The sequence below is a fragment of the Eptatretus burgeri genome, chromosome 17 (genome assembly GCF_056783735.1).
Source record: "Eptatretus burgeri isolate ZD-2024b chromosome 17, Ebu_testis_v1, whole genome shotgun sequence".
NCBI lineage: Eukaryota > Metazoa > Chordata > Myxini > Myxiniformes > Myxinidae > Eptatretus > Eptatretus burgeri.
Window position 1 is genome coordinate 43360061 of NC_140977.1, and position 16042 is coordinate 43376102.

A 16042-nucleotide genomic window follows, 5' to 3' on the forward strand; every position below is an offset into this window, starting at 1 on the left:
GGTGGAGTGCTCTAAATTCTGCCAAATTTGCATACAGAATAGGTTGAAATCCTGTAAGAACTTCTCATCTGAACTCCCTTCTCAATGCTGAGCAACCAATGGTTCCTTTGCTTCCTCAAGTACAAGGCCACAACATTTGGTTAGACTTGAGCAAGTTTCTCATCCCATGACTGATTCGCATCCTTTTGCACCATTCGAGTTTCATGCTGGGGATGGAAAATAGGACAGATGGCAGGGAGGGGAAGGCTTGTCAGTTTTTAACATACATGACTTGCCATCTCCCATCACTGCTTTGTCCTCCATTTTACTTGAGTCTGTAGAATCACTTCTGAGTGTCGATTCCAACCCATTCCTCCACCTAATCCCTCAAGGGGGCACTTAACGTCTCATTTTGACACTGATGTCCATGGTATTTTCTACTCTCACTCCCTTTGTTTATTTTTCGGTCCCATCTCGTGCTGTTCTCTGCCATTGTCTATAAACTTGCAAACCTCAGTCCTTGTCATTTAAGTTTCCATTAGTCTTGAACGTGAGCAATCACCTGGGTTAATGCTCAGGTACTGCATCCATATTGGGATGGGGGAGCTCGAAGGGGGGTCAGTTTGCCTATCAATACCAAACAGACCAATACAATGTGATAATGCCTGCGTTCTGAAGCACAACTGGTTTATGTTCCGATTGTTCAGCATACATGCCACAACATCGACCCAAAGAACGAGGTCATCATAGTCGAGCACCTTAAAAGTAGACATGTAATGTCCATCATACTTTATAGACTAGTAGATCCTGTTTTTAAAATAAAAAAGAGAATCTAAGGATTGTACTGGAGTGTGCGCGCGCAAGCACACACACACACAGACACACACACACACAGACACACACACACACAGACACACACACACAGACACACACACACACAGACACACACACACAGACACACACACACACACACACACAGACACACACACACACAGACACACACACACACAGACACACACACATGAGGACCAGCGCGTGCGCGCGCAAGCGCGCACGCACGCACACACACGCGCACACACACACACACACACACACACACACACACACACACACACGCGCACACACACACACACACACACACACGACACAACACAGGACTGTTAGATGAGACAAACACAGCCACTGAGCTTAGGGGAAGTGAAGTCACTTCCTGTGAAACTCTGGGTACCGGCGACGTATCTTGCGCCCCCTTTCTCACCGCACTCAGCAGAACATTTCCTTGGAAGGAATTTCCTCCCCTCCCCCCCCCTCTCCCCAGGAATGCCAACCTGTGGGTATCGTCCATGCTCTTATCCTTTTAAATGCGAAACATCAAGGAAGCAGCACGTATCACCTTTTGTCCTTGACTCCAGACAATGTTTGATGTCAGATAGTCTGCATATGTTGGCAGCATTTACAAAGACTTCTCTGCTCCTGAATCCCCAATGAACCTGAGCTCCACCACCACCTTTACCTGCACCCATTGGACAGACACACTGACAAGTCGAGATGAAAAAGAACAATGTCCGACTTTTCTTTTCCATGAAACACAGCATTGATGTATGATGTACTTCTCACAATCTATGAAGCAACAAGAGCATTGTGTTCAAACATGTTAATATTCTGGATGAAGAGGACCAGCACATTGGTCTGTAGCCTCCAAAAAGAAACACAACAAGTGGAAGCCAAGTCCGAATTTATCACTGTGTGATGTTGTACATTTCTTCGACTTGGGTCATTTCCACACGATCAAGAGACCGTGAGTAAATTTGGAGACCACAAATGAACCTCCCTCAGATGTCCCAAGCACGTTCAATCAGATTCAGGTCTGCACACCATGTAGGCCAGTCCAAGCGAGGGTTCTTGTGGTCTTAAAGTACAGTAGTGACAACATATTCATGATCTCGATGGCCATTGTCATCCATAAAGATGAAATTAGGACTTTGCTGTTGGGCCAGACGGTTCACTGCTGGCATAATGATCTCACTAGTTTATCTAACACCAGTCAGAGTAGCACCCTTCCGAATGATGACAAGATCAGTTCTTCAGCCAACTTGAATGTCAGCCCAAACCATCAGACTGCTCCCACCAAACCGACTGTGCTGCCAAATGGCACGGATACAAAATCGCTCTCCTCCACATCTCCACTTTTGCAAGTCCATTGGAAAATCTGGACTCATCAGTGAAAATAACATGGCGCCAACAGTTCACCGTTCAATCATCGTGTTGCGTCTCTCGATGGCGTTGTGTTAGAGGGATGTAGAGCAATGGTCTTCTGGACCTCGTACCTGCACTGGTGTGAAGCCTATTCCAAACTACGAGTGTAAATTATATGGCGATTGCTCTTTGCAGGTAATTCTGGAAAGATCATGCTGTTGAATAACAGTTCCTTCTGGCAAGGGTGATAAACGATCCTCACGAGGGGTTGTGTAACCCTTTGGCGACCTGAAAATGGTCTCTCCGTGCACTGTCCGGTCTGACGGTACCTTAAGTCTGTGCCCTGAAAATTAAAGTGCTGAACATTGTACTGGTAAGCAATGGCAGTACGAGGCACCCCTCATCCTTGCCCAGGTGACATTAAGTAAAACACGTTTCATGGAACAAATTGAGTAAAAGTTGTGAAGTGTATGCCCACCTTTCAAAGGGGGATGTCGGAGATGGGTGTAGAGTTTGACATTGTCCTGAAATGGAATCCTGTAGCCCTCAGACGTATAGACATTGTATATCTTAAACTGTAAGTCAGACGTTGTTTGTCCTCGTGTTACAGGGTTTGTCTAATGACTGTTTTCAGAAATCTCTGCTCACATGCAATCCTTAATCTTGCATGTATAAGATGTGATGAGTAGCCTCTCAAATTCAGTACCTGTCCTGACCTATGCCTACTACTGGAAGAGGTATGTCATGATATTCTACAGATTTTCCTCCATTGTTTTGTAGCATCAATGAGACAGAAGTGCCAAATATGCTTCATTATCATCACAATAATTAATAATATATTGCATTCTGCTCTAATCTGAGCCTCAATACCTGCACAGAATTTTTTTTAAATAACAATAAGTAGAAGATAAGTACAACAACCACTTGATTGGTCTCAATGACTCCCACCATCTTTGGAGAGTGGGGTTGATCAGGAAAATTTTGGCCCACATCTTTCAAGAACCAGCTGGCTCGGCGTGATGTTCGACTGAAGGCCATTTGAGCAGGAATTTGTAATTTGTTCAGGGTGACCGCAATGACTCGGCTACTCTTCATGAATACCATATTGGGATCGTTAACTTCCTCCAACGACCAGTGTTGGCAGATGGATCCTTCTGATGGACGGCACACACATTGATGAATCACCCTGCCAGCCCGACACCATGATGATAGTTTACAGCTGGGTCGAGATTCGAATCCAGGATAGACAGCTTTGATGGGAGTTTGCATACCTCTAAAGCCAGCTAAGCTATCCTGCCAACCCTAAGAAGTGCCAGCTTAGGAAGTTGTCGATACTACTTCTCACATGATGTCTGGATGAACTTCCTTATGTCTTTTGTCTAAAATTTCATTGACAGAGGTACTGCATTGCAAAATCGATTCGCTTATCAGTGTCCTCTTATCTCTGTCACCAAAGGTGGACCGAGGTTATGTCTTCACCCCTGTATGTCTGTCTGTTCGTTTGTTTGTCTATCTGTCTGTTAAAACAGGGTTTGTATGAAACTTGGTGAACAGGTTGGGTGTGTGACAAGGAAGAATTGATTCGATTTTGGTGAAGATCCAGATCCGGATACTAGAATTTTTTAAGTGATTCCTGACCATTGAGAGATCAGGGTCAAAAACGATATATAGTACGACATTTCAAAAGTTTTGGACGGATTCGGATGAAGTTTGGTGGATGAGTTTGTTTGGTGATCCGGATCCAGCTTATCAGTGGAATACAAAACGTAAATGATTCAGCCTGGTGGAGGTAAGTGCTCTACCGAGCGCCATTCTCGTCTTTAGTTTGCAACAGAATGCGACATTTAACTCGAACTGCGATCAAAAAATGGTAGAGAGAATTTTGTTTTTTTATACACAACCATGTGCAATTATTCATTCAAAAATTGCAACTTATTTTATAGCTTAATTGGTCATGGGACTTTTCTGGCTGAGTTATCTTTGCATACCTGATTATAAAAGTTGGTTACATTCACTGAGAACAACGCATTGTTTTGTTTCCTTTTTGAAAATAAAATCGAGGCTCATGGAAGAGCTAGAACACAGAATGGATCAGGATGCAACTGAACAAAAGGAACAGTCGAGAGAGAGAGGGGTAGAAATCCCAAAAGCAGGATTGATGGACAAATAATGGGTGTGGGAGGAATTTTGGGTAGGGGATGATGCATGGGCTGGACAGGATTGATGCAGAAGCAAACTCTCAGGAAGGAAAAACTGTAACTTTGGAAAGTGGTGGGCTTTGGGAGGGTTAATGGGGGGTAGAAAAGATGATTTTAGATGGGGGATGATCTGAGAAGGTGGCGAAAACCTGGAGGGAAGGATGAGGTTGAAGAGAACGTGGTAGTTGATTCGACAGGTGGGACAAAGAGAGGAACGAATGAATGGAGTTGAGCAGTGATCCTGGATTTTGGGAGTTTCACCAGAAGGGTCTTGATGGTGAACTGCATGCACCCTGCATAAGTCGAGGGGAAAGGTGGTGGACAAAGAACGGAAAGATCAGATGGTGCAAGACCAGAAAGGAGGTGGCAGAAGACAGAGAGCCCACCAACCTGTCTGCAATCGCAAAGTGATAAGCTTCATCATGAGAGAGTCCAATAGTCTTGAAGGCCTTGTTTTCCATGTTGTTGGTGGATGACAGTTCACTTGTGTCAAGGAAGGACTTTGTACGGTGGAAGATGTCCAGTCAGTCACTTCCTTGTTGACTAAAGCTTAATTGTGATAGCTTTGCACATAATTATGTCTACAAAGTTGTGGCTCTTGGAAGAGCAAGATGACGGACGATAGATGAGTGTCGTACACTCGTACTGACGAGGTCGGGTACAGGTAGGCACAGAAAGAGTGAATTAACCAACATGATGTGACGGAAGGTTTCAGGTGGGTTATAATTTGGAGTAGAAATGATCACAAGTGGAAATGGTGGATGACCTGAGAGGACAATGGTCTACCGTATCGAAGCTTTGGAAGGAAGAGTGCCACTGGACTCGTTCAGGGAAATGATTCCGCACTTGGTAGGCCGATTAAGAAAATGGGGACAATGGCGTGAAGGTGGACAAATGCACGCAGTTTTGAAAGGTGATGAGGAGGGGGATACTCTATGGATGCGTTCATCCTGGTCGGGCCGAGGAGGGGTGCATGGCTGAAAAGGCAAGGCATGCAAGATTTTCTTGAACGACGATGACATCAAAACAGCCAAATTAATACAAGACACGAGGTTCAAGTCTGTGAATCCTTTGTACGAGAGCAGCCTTCGATCATCAGGTTATCTATTCTGTCTCGGGCCTATGTCCAAATGGAATCGGTAAGTAGTTGACTTGCATTGGAAAGCTTTTAGTGGCACTATAATCATTTCCCCCACCATCAGAAATGATTTTACAACCAGGCGATTCGACGTCTGTGTAAAGCAATGTCCACAGTAGGAAATGATTACGTGGTGGACGTAAAGCATGATGAGGGAAAGGTCAAACATGGGAGATTCTGTTCCGAGAGTGGGATTTTATTCTTCGAGATCTCAATCCTCCTTTCATCTTTGTTTTTATTTTATTTATAAATACTCATATTTCGATTTTGTCTTTTTAATGTCATGTGTGAATGAGAAAGTGATAGCTAGGTAGATAGATACATAGAAAGATAGATAGATCCGCAGGGTCTGAAAAATCACCGAAACTCTACTCGGTAGAGCGCATACCTCCGCCAGGGTAAACAGGTTACATTTTGTATCCCACTGATAGGCCTGATCCAGGTCGGGACCTGAACTGAAATCTAATCGACTTGTTTTTGTCACCTACCTAATTCCATCCACCAAGTTTTGTCCGAATCTGTCCACAACTTTTTGAGATATTGTGCTAATATATCGTTTTTGGCCCGATCTCTCAATTGTGAAGAATCACTTTTTAAAATTCCAGGATCTGGCTCTGGATCTTCACCAAAATTGAATCAATTCTTCCTTGTCACGCACACAACGTATCCACCAAGTTTTGTCAGAATCCTTCCACAATTTTTGAGATATCCTTTTCACACAGACAGACAGACAGACAGACAGAGAGACAGACAAACAGGGGTGAAAACAAACCCTTTGTCCACCTTTGGTGGTGGAGGTAATGAGGGCATGCACATTCTCTCAAATGTAATGATGTATTCACAAATAGTACAACCACCCCAAGTGGATTCACCAAAATGAAAAATATATATATCTTACCACAACTACAATTTTAACGGCCACAGTTGCTGCCTCTTTCTTGTGGGGCTGGCCAAGGAAGGCTTATCGGTCCAACAGTTTCAAGTTGGTTCGGGAATCGAACCCAGACTCGACATTTCTTTCCAATTCCTTCCCTTAAATAATGAGTAAAGTATACAGCCCCAACATTGATGTGTGTATGCCTGGTGTTGGCTTAATGGTTAGGGTGGTGGGCTTAGGATCCGAGGATCCTGAGTTCAAATCCCACTCGGCTGTTGAATTAATACCAGGTGGGGTTGACTCTGCCTGTCATCCTTCCTAGGTCGGCAAAATGAGTGCCAGCATGCTGGTATCCTGTGTCGGAGTGGCGACCCGTCCAGAATTGTACCCAATAGCCAAGGATACTGCTTAGGCAGCACCAACGCTCTGCACAGAGTATGGTCCCAGTGGATGGATGGATTGATGTGTGAGATTATCCTGACGATGTTGTTCAACAAAATGGCATCGATACGATGATGGTGTAATAATGTTCAGGCCATCCAAGTCCAAATTAAACAGCGATTCCAGCCACGAGCCCTCTTCAGCACGATCAAACCATTAACGTAATACGTGAGCACAAATGCAGTACTTAAGATCCACCATTAAAAGGTTGGGAAGCAACGTGGCATTAGTGGAGAGATGATGGCAAAATAAATCTGCTGAGAGGAAATAATTAAAGGAGATTGCTAAGGGTCTACATCACAAACTAACGACTCCAAGGATCCCCCCCCCTTCCAAAAAAAAACTATATAATTATTTTTTGTACATATATATTAGGTCACCGAAATAGGTGACCCTTATTGTCAGTAATTCTGTCTGTTTGTTTGGATGTTTGTTCGTTTGTCATCAGCATAATTGGTAGTAAGCGTGGGCGGATTTTGACCAAACTCGGGTGGTAGGTACATCTTATGACCCAGTGCTTTGAAAATTGTGATGGTTGCTTGGGACGCTTTGGTTCCCGAGCCACAACCGAAAAACCTTCAAAATCGGTACCGTTCACGCGAAATCAATTCCGAAAGCCATTATCCCACGTAGGGTTATGAAATTTGGCACGAATGATCCACAGGTGATGCTCTGTCAAATATATTCCGGTTTTTGTGATATATGGAATACTTTACCCGCAGCGCCCCCTACAATTAGGGTATGGGCGAAAATTGAAGGCCCCCTAGCGACCAGGTGAGTGCATCGATATGAATGAAACTTTGCAGGTTCATGGTACTCAATGAGTACTACAACTTTGCCTCAGGACATATTGACCGATTTAGCTTAGGTCAGGGGTCAAAGGTCAATTAGTGCAAACATCGATAATATGCGAGAGCTGGAGGTGCCTTCGCGCCAAATGCTACTCCTCCGAGGGTTATGGTCGGATGGTCATGAAAATTCACACTAATCGTCTGGAATACATTGTGCACCAACGATCGAGCCGGATTTTCGATTTAGATCGTTGTTCACCCACAGCACCCCCTCGAACTTTGGGGATTTCCGATTTCAAACGGCATTTTCGTTACTTTTCATTTAAATGGATACCGAGTAGTTATCAGTGGATGGAACTGGATGAGATTTGATATGCATAATCTTAAGGTGATTCCCTATCCGCGATATGACATCCATTTTGCTCTATATCTTATAGTTTCCATGCTCGGCGACCCATCGCCGCCTACCCGCTTGTGTGTGTGTGTGTGTATATATATATATATATATATATATATATATATATATATATATATATATATATATATATATATATATATATATATATATATATATATATATATATATATATATATGTGTGTTTTTATTTTATTGTGTGTCTCAAAAAACTTGTGATGTCTGTACCTACTCCACTGTTGTTAACCCCATTCCTTGTTCACCCCTCATCCCCCAATGAATTTAAGTTGATAAACTGTTGGATTGAATTAATGTGCTATTAACTTGTAGCACAAGCTTGATGGGCCAAATAGCCTCTTCTTGTATCAAAGTTCCTTGTGTATCTTCATGCTATCTTACCATATAAAACACAATGTGTTTGTGTATTTGTTTGTGTGATGTCTGTCCCCCTTCAAAAGGATGATCCAAGAAGGGTTTTGAAGGCCAATCTTTTAACACGACTGTGTGTTCACTTTGGTCTATTTTTTTCAGGATTAAAAAAAACTCGACAAACATTTTCCATTAAAGAGTAATTACATCTCTTCTTTTCGAAATGTAGATTGTGACTTGCAACCGGGCCTCAATGTCGGTGTACAGAAGCATTTTTAGCTCGCCTGTTTGAAAACCAGAGAGCAATAGCGATACCCCCGGCGTGAGCGTGAGCGTGAGCATTGAAATGTTAAAGTTTTTGGTGCAAGTTATTTTCTTTCTAATGTTTTTATCTACCACACTATTTTTTACTGATTACAATATACAAATACATATATTGCTTTAAAATTATTTGGATCAGACTTCACTGCAATGCTTTATAAAAAATATTATTAGACTAGTTTTTTAAAAACGAAAAACGATAAATGTATAAACAGGTGAGCATTGGGTGGCTTTGACACCAACTCTTTGGTTAAAAATAATAAATATAAGGTGCAGGGAGGTGAAATTCGCTGCTCGTGATGTGTAACGCACATATCGTAAAATGAGAATGAAGAAGATATTAGCACACCTGACGCTAGGCCGAGGCTTCAGGCTTTGGCATGCTCACACCTTCGATATGAAAGGTCCCAGAAGATAAAGAAAATAGGGTAACATTTTTACATGTCGTGTTTTAAAATAACGCTTTTTATTGCTCCAAAACATCATATCTTCCAGTCTGAATATTTCAAATAAATAATTCCAACCCGTCATTTTTGACGGGATTTTATACTAGTACTACATATTTAACTGGCTAAACTATTCTGAAGCTTTTGTGGTGTCGACCGGGGAACATTTCTGCCCCAAGTCGTTCAGGTCAGACGTTGGACGAAAGCTGACTTGGGCAGGAATTTGTAATTTGTTTCAGGGTTCCGGTGATAACTCGACTCCTCTTTGTGAAAGGCACTGTGTGATATTTAGCTTTGACCAACTGGCAATCCTGCCTGTCTACTTTCTTCACAATCAATCTTCTTGAAGTTCAGTTATTGAAACTCCTGGGTCTCACTATCAGCCATTATCTTTTCAAACCACATTTTAAAGTTGGCCTCCACAGCCAGCTGCCGACTGGACATCCTCCGTCGTACAAAGTCCTTCCTTGGTACACCTGAACTCCGATCCACATACAAGGCCTTCATTCACAGATTTATGGAGTACTGCTCTCCTCTCCGGGCTAGCTCCCCTGCCTCACACCTTGCTCAGCCTGACACCATGGAAACCAAGGCCTTCAAGATCATTGGAATCTCCCACGATGAAGCTGAGTGTATGGGCCTATCATTTCGCCATTACTGACAGGTCAGTTTTCTCTGTGTTCTACCACCTCTTCGCTGGTCTTACACTCTCCACTCTTTCCAGGCTATGTCCCCCTCACCACCACCACCACCCCCCCCCCAAGTTTCTGAACCATCAACCCCCTTCTGGTGAAACTTCCGAATTCCAAGATCACTGCTCACTTCCACTCATTTGCTCCTCTGTTTTAATTTTTCCCACCTGTGGAACCAACTTCAACATTCTCTTCAATCTCATTCTTCCCTCCATCTTCAACACAGCTGTTCACCACCATCTCAGATTGTCCCCAAATTCAAAACCATGATCTTTTGTACCCTCATTAACCCCTCTCCCTCCCCCACCTCCACCCACACCACCCTAAGCCCTCCGTTTAACAAATTCCCACTTTCCCTTCTGAGAGTTTTCCTGTATCCACCTTGTCCACCCCATGTATCCATTCCTGCCCCCTATTCCTCCACACACACATTGTTTGTCCAAGTCTCCCTCTATCTTGTCCTTCAACTCTGCTGTTGGTCTCTCTCTCTCTCTACCATTCCATTTGTCTTGTTACATTCTGATACATTCGGTGTTCTAGCTCTTCCACGAACCTTTACTCTGTGTACAAAAATAAAAGCAAATACTAGCAGACAGGATTCCTGTCTTAAGGTCCATCCGAGGGACATTCCACTTTGTGGTACAACGCACTGCCTGCGACGTTTATCGTCGAGTTGGGAATCAACCCAGAGATTTAGTCATTGCTCAAAGGTAAGTGCACTCCATCTGCCCCCATCGTATCAGAATGTTCGAAAATAGAGAACAAGATAGCTTCATCGTTACAATGTATGGTCTGCCAATGTATGGAGTTTGTCTTGTATTGTAAGGGGAAAGGTTGCACATAACTCCAAGAAGCATGCCAGCTCTATACAACCTGCCTTTACAAGAACCATCACTTTTGACAATCAATCATAATTTGTTTTCATCAAAGGAAGCCACAGCTGGGCCTAACGATGTTCGTCCACCAGCTCATGTCGGTTTCCTTCATCAGATTGCTTGGGTTGGGCCTTGTTTCTCTTTTCTTCCTCTCTTAAAACTCTGCCACTTACAACTTCATCCTTCAGACGATCGCTTGCAACGTCATTGACTGACTGCCCGGCCAGACAATTCAAGTGACCGATTGGATGTCTGAATCGGCGAGCTAAATGCGTGTCTTTGACAGGCCAATTGATTGTGGTTCACTCCGCAAATTGTGAGTTGTGGTTGACCACTTTTCAGTGAGGGCATTAAATAATAAAAGACTCATTGCTCTCCGAGGGGACGTTACTTCGGCTGCCCCCATCTGCAAGCAGTTTCTTGATGTTAAACACACCGTGGTACATTCTGAAAGGCCTGGACCACTGTGGACTGGTCCTCCAAGTGGTTATCTTCACACCTTTGTGCCTTTTCTGGTAAGTTGTACCATCAGGTCTCCAGTTTTTCTTTCACCTGCTATATCCGATGAGGTCTCCAGTGCCTATTTTGGCAGTCGCTGCTCGATCGTTGTTTGGGGTTTCGTTCTTCGTTACACCTTAAGTGATCTTTCGGTGATTGTACAAAAGGCAACCTTCCGTCAGCTACTAGGTAAATGTTCGTGTCCTTTATTAACTCGAGCATGCTGATTTCAAACCTGAAGTCAGACTTCACTCAGCATGTCAGGAGTTCGAGTTACATAAGAATTATATTTTTCAGGCATTGTTTATTTTAAAAGCATCAAGCGCATTGCACAATTACACAAAATAACCACATGGTATATAATGTACAGCTACTGTCAACCATAAACTGAAACACATTGAACAACATAATTGTTTCATGAGTCAGTAAGTGACCACTATATTTGTTATGTGTGTGTGTGTGTGTGTCTGTCTGTCTGTCCCGAGCATAGCTCCGTGGGTTTTGATCCGATCCTGATAAAATTTGGGTGGGAGGTTTATATCATGATCTGGTTGTGTTTTCCTGAGAATGGGCATGGAGCGCCCATTATGGGTGGAGCCACGCCCAAAAAACGTGTTTTTAGGGGGTAGCCAATTTCAAGTTACATCTTCTCTGAGGGGGTTTGTCGAATCTGGCAGGGGTTTTGGTATTTGGTTAGCCCAATGGCACCTGCATAGCCCCACGGAGCTCGATTTTTCATTTTCGTCCCAAGGTCAAGGTCACGAACTTAGAAAATGTCAAAAAAAATCAATAAATTGGGCATCGAGCTCCTCGGGTTTTCAACTGTTTCGAATGAAAGTTGGTATGCAAGTAGTGCTCTTCGAGTACTACAACTTTCATCATTTACATTTTTCCCGATTCCTGCCAGTTTGCCCGTGGCGTCCCCTCGAAGGTCAAAAAATAAAAAAGGCGAACCGTGTACATTGCTCGTGAACCATCGCCGTCTCCAGACTTGTCACATTACAGTATATAAAACTAGAAAGTAAACATTAACTGTTTAGAAATGCTTTAAGCACTTGCCTTAACGCTTGTGACGAGCAGTGGTTTGTGTCTGAAGAAACCAGCAGTTGGTCCCTCATCGTGTTGGGGTTGAAACGCCCCCGATAGCGCGCCTTCATAGTGTTATCTTGATGGAACCACAGCACCAAGGTTGGCTGGGAAGAACTCCAACTGTGAATGAAGAAAATGCAACTTCAGTGACATACGGCAACTCATTTCTTCAAAGGCCTTTATCATATCGTGAACCAACTCGGCAAAGTGGGCTGCTTTGTGGTTCCCCAGGAAATTGTCGACTACCGGTTTGAAAGACTACCATGCAGCCAGCTCCAGTGGGTTCAGCTTTTACTGGAAGACTGGATCGGACAAAAAATCCCGAATTTGTGGCCCAATAAATATTCCAGCCTTCAATTTGGCATCGGTTAAAATTGCTCCAGATTTTTCTTGTGACTGAAGTAGTCGTTGTACGAGACCTACAGACAATTGGTTATGTTTTGTGCGGTGCCTTGGTCTTGTGTGGGTCAGGAACACGACAGCAGACTTCAGTTCACTGCGTCATCAGCCAGAACTTCAGGTGTGAACACCATCAGGCCTCAGTTTTCTGCATCATGAGCCAGAGTTTCAGGTGGGAACATGAGCAGGCCTCGGTTCACTGCATCATGAGCCAGAGGTTCAGTTGGGAACATGAGCAGGCCTCGGTTCACTGCATCATGAGTCAGGAGTTCAGTTGGGAACATAAGCAGGCCTCATTTCACTGCATCATGAGTTAGACCTTCAGGTGGGAACACGAGCAGGCCTCAGTTTGCTGCATCATGAGCCAGAGCTTCAGATGGGAACACTATAGCAGGCCTCAGTTCGCTGCATCATGAGCCAGAGCTTCAGATGGGAACATGAGCAAGCCTCATTGCATTGCATCATGAGCCAGAGTTTCAGGTGGGAACACTAGCAGGCCAACCATTGTCTTAAACTATACCTTTTACACTTTAACATGCATGCTTTAAAAAGTGGGTGGAAAATGAGGCATTTGGTTTTTTGGGGGGTGGGGGGGGTTCTGTTTTTCAGATGGGAATAGTTTTTCTTCGCTCAGGGAATACAGGTGGGAATACTGTTTCAGATGGGTTTTCTGTTTTTCTGCACATGTGTAAGATTTGTGTCACACTCAGAGCTGAGTTCCTCTGCATCAGTTTTATTTGGAAACAAAAACCCAGTCCAGGTCGTTATTTACAGGGTGATCATTTTAAAAGAATGAGCAAATAAAGAAATAAAACATCTGAGTATTGCATTCATGAAATACAGTATATTGTACTGTACTGTCATATTGCTGCAAAATATATATATATATATATGATGAAATCAATAGTGACATCAGCCGAGCAGGAGCGTTTTCAAGTGTTAATATAAATATATTGTTGTGGTTTCCGCCCGTTCGGCGTGCGGGCGACCGCGTCTTGCCAATGGCGGCCGCTCTCGCCCACCGAACGGACAAACCTAGTCGCAGCTTTCGGATCAACGCCAAAATCCAGCTACGGGTGTATCTTTAATCACACCACAGCCCAGTCAATACTCAACCCACGCGCTACAGGGTCCGATCGCCGAATGGTCGATTTACCTAATTAATCGCACGGGCAGACTACCGAGAGACTGTACCTCAACGGGGCCTGCTTGGAAACGAGCCGCTAAGCAGCTCGCTCCGTTTGCGATTTGCCGAGCGGTGTATATCACCAAGCCCCGCCGGATCCGATTCTTTTATCAGTTATTAAAAAGCCAGCTATATTCCGAACTCAATAATGGCAGTTCAATTAAGGGAAGAGGACGCAACGAACGGGTTAACATTTAAACAATGACATTTATTTACACATGCACATAAACAAGCAATGCACGTATACAATCATGCAGTCTTGTATGCAACCAATGCACGTATGGGGCAAAACAAGCAAGAAAAAGAACTACAACCGTCTATTATTATTTATTTACACACATGCACTTAACTGTTCTACTTAAAGACAGGGCACCACAATGTTCATGCAAAACCCCAGAAAAGAAAAGGCCCGGGCTCGTAAGCCTTTAATGTTTCTCAGAGCTTGGGAGACCGAAGGAGCTCCGAGAGGCCGTGCCGGTTACCTGCCACCTTCGTGGCGACTCGCTGGGTGCTCCTCGGCATCCCATCCATATGGCAGCTGGCGTGACCGCGGCCCTGGCCTCGTCGTGCGGCCCGGTCGATCGGGCCTAGTCGACAACGCCTCAGAGGAACGAAGGGGTTTTTGCTCTCAGAGTTGATGCTCTCTTAAGAGCCCGTCCGTTCCTCCGCATCGTTTGGACTGTCCCGGGGCCCGATCACCTCAGACCGTTATGCCGCTGGTTGGCGACCCCTCTCCGGCCTCTCCCCAGCGACCCACAGTTCGGCTGGGCACGGCAGGCTGCGCTCCAGGCTCCCGTCTCCTCCGCTCTCTCCAGCTCCTCACCGACTGCAGACTCCAGACTGATTCAGCTCCCAACGCGACTCCACAAAACTCCACATAACTGCACACTTGGCATCTGTGTGCCCTTATATTGGGTCCGTGAGGCGAAGTTTTGATCTCCGATCTCTCACCTCTGACCCCCCGCTGGCTCCACCCCTTTCGATCTTTCGATCCGATTTCGATGCGAAGCTCGGAGAGAGCGGACGTGGCAGAGATCACCTGCCCCACGCGGACGTTGTGGAGATCACCGGCCCCTGTCTTAACAGGGAACGCCTGCGTCTGTCGGCGGCGATGCCGTTCGTGGCGAACTCCCCGTGGCTGGCGCAAAGATGGCGGCATTTGCGGAGATGAAGGTGAGGCGATGTTATTCGTTGTTGAGATGTGGTTTAGGAGATGGTGAGGAGATGTCGTTGTGGTGAAGGTGACTGTTGAGAAGGTGGTTGTTGTGAAGGCGGTTGTGGTGGTTAAAAATGTGGTTGGTCCAAAATAAAGATAGCAAAAGAAAAACGGCTAACTGAAGATTCACAGGCCTGCACACGAATAATTGCCCGTTAAACATCGGTGGGGAAATCTATCTGAACACACACTTATCAACATAACTGATCTAAGGACCTATGTGGTGCTCTGTGAATTTCCACAACCGTAACAATATTTAATCGACGTCAGACCCCAATACTGTAGTGGGTACCACATCAGCAATTGCTGAATGCGTCCTGAACAACAGAAAATGCCTTCCACACGCTGACGAAGGCCAACAAGCCCGAAACACATGTCCATGGATGCTCCAACTCTGGAGTGGACTAGTCCATAATATTGAGAATTTAATTCTCTTCCTGGTACTGGCTGTCGTACAATCCGATGGAGGCGTAGGGGGCTGTAGCTCTGCTAAGCTAATGCCAAATTGGCATAGCTTATGCAAGTGTTTAGCAAGCAGAGCCTTACAAGATATACATATATATATATATATATTTTTTTTTAATAATATAAAGCTCTTCCTAACCACTGACTGATTCACTCAATGACATGAAAGATCAGTACCTTCCAGGTGATGTAGAGGGCTGAAATTTTGTGTGCCGATGGACATCGAAGCCAGTACACTGGAAAAATTCAAAGCATCATCAGACAACATCCACAAATGAAAAAATGCAAGTGAGTGACCTGAGACAATGGGGAAGTATGGTAATTTTTGTCTGCCGATGGACATCGAAGCCGATACACCAGGAAGAATCACAGAACCATAGGAAAGCATCCGTAAATGAAAATATAAATAAACAAGAAAGGCACTCGGTGGAGCGCATACTGTACCTCCACC

The 16042-nt window shown here is 44.5% G+C and overlaps 1 protein-coding gene across 3 annotated transcripts in view; it reads left to right on the forward strand.

Annotated features, from left to right (window-relative positions):
• LOC147009916 (potassium voltage-gated channel subfamily B member 1-like) overlaps positions 1–16042 on the forward strand; it is a 55227-nt gene that overhangs the window by 26106 nt on the left and 13079 nt on the right. The window lies entirely within an intron of this gene.